Consider the following 1,782-nt stretch of genomic DNA (forward strand, 5'->3'; position numbering starts at 1 on the left):
CTCTCTCTCTCAGAGATTATAACCAAAACTTTGAACAGTGGACAAAAACAAGTACCTGAGAACTTTGAAAAGTAACTAATAACTGGCAGATGAAGGCCGAAATCAAATCCTGAGTAACAACCTGTATGAGATGATTATAGTGGGTTAATTTTTCTCCTCTTTCTCCTGGTTTACCCACAGGCAGGTGGAGGTGTGGAACTGTCCAGCAGGCACTGGAAGTGAATGCTCTGGGATAAACCACCAGCATTTCTAGCCAGGTTAGTGGGAAAGTGAGGGTGTGATCGCCCATTTGTTTTGTTTTTCTCTCCCCAGTTACAAAGCTGTTCCACGGCCTCAGCAGTAGCAAAGGAACCTAAAGCCCTGAGAAATTGCTTGGCTCACTGGACAAAGGAAGAGGAAAGAGACTTCTTTTGCTTGAAGAGTGTGGGGGCAGTCCCCATCATTTTTCTCTTGCTGCTTCACCTGCAAGGGTAACCTAGTCATGTGGCACTGCACAACAGTACAGGAAGCTGAAACACTGCGCAGAATATGAAGAAAAGAACCCTGCAAGCCTGAGGATGTGGGCAGAATTCTGCAGAGGAGAGATTTAAAAGGGATCACTTACATTTATGTATGACTTAACGTAAGTCCTTGGATCACAGAACAGACCCAAAGAAGCAGAGGAAAGGCTTTGAGAACTGAACTACACTATAAACCAACACTCAACTCCCAGATTAACCTCTGAGTGATATATGAGCCATATGGACACAACCACCTAGTAGTGGCTTGAAAACTGCACTGAGACAGGAACAACTGCCAACAGAAGGCAGGACAGAACACATGGTTTAACCTAAACCGTGTTGATTGATCAATAAAACAACAACAAATGAACATTTTCTGATGGATTTTAATAAGAACCAGAGTCTCAGAATATAATAAGCAAACTGTCCAAGATACTATCCAAAAATGTTAATAAAACATAAAAAGTACTAGGAAAATTTGACCAATTCTCAAGGGAAAAGACAATCAACAATCCAGCCCTGAAATGACCCACATAAGGGAATTATCAGAGAAAGCATCTATTATAACCATTCTCAAATAAATAAAGGTAAATACTCTTGAAATTAATGGAAAGATACAAGTCTTCAGCAGAGAAGTAGAAACTATGAAAAAGAAACAAATAGAAATTTTAACTGAACATACAATATACAAAATTTTAAAAAACTTACTGGATGGATTCAATTACAGACTAGAGAACAAATGGAAAGAGTCAGTGAACTTGAAGATAGATCAATATAAATGATACAGTAGAAATAACCAATAAAAAAAGGCTGAGTGATAATTTACAGATCCTCAGAGATACGTGGGATGCTATCAAAATTTCTAACATTCCACCCATTAGAGTGCCTGAAAGGAGAAAGAATTTCATGCAGGAGAAAAATGCCTGAAAATATCTCAAATTTGTGAAACATAGATCCAAGAAGCTCAGAAAAACCTTACTCTGGTACATCATAACAAGCTACTGAAAGTCAAAATTAAAGAAAAAGTTTAGAAAGCAGTCAGAAAGCAATGACCTGTTACACATAAAGAAATAACAATATGAATGCTTGTGACTTCTCATGAGAAATAATGGAGGCCAGAAGAGAGTGGAACAACATTTTTAAATGCTGGAAAAAAAGAACCATCAACCCAAGATACTATATAAAACAAAAATATACTTAAAGATTCAAGAGGGGAAAAAAAATGAAAAACTGATGGAGATGGAAAAAAACTAAAAGAATTCATCCCTGAAAACTTGCTCTA

This window comes from Propithecus coquereli, unplaced genomic scaffold (assembly GCF_000956105.1).
Source record: "Propithecus coquereli isolate 6110/MARCELLA unplaced genomic scaffold, Pcoq_1.0 Scaffold663, whole genome shotgun sequence".
Lineage (NCBI taxonomy): Eukaryota > Metazoa > Chordata > Mammalia > Primates > Indriidae > Propithecus > Propithecus coquereli.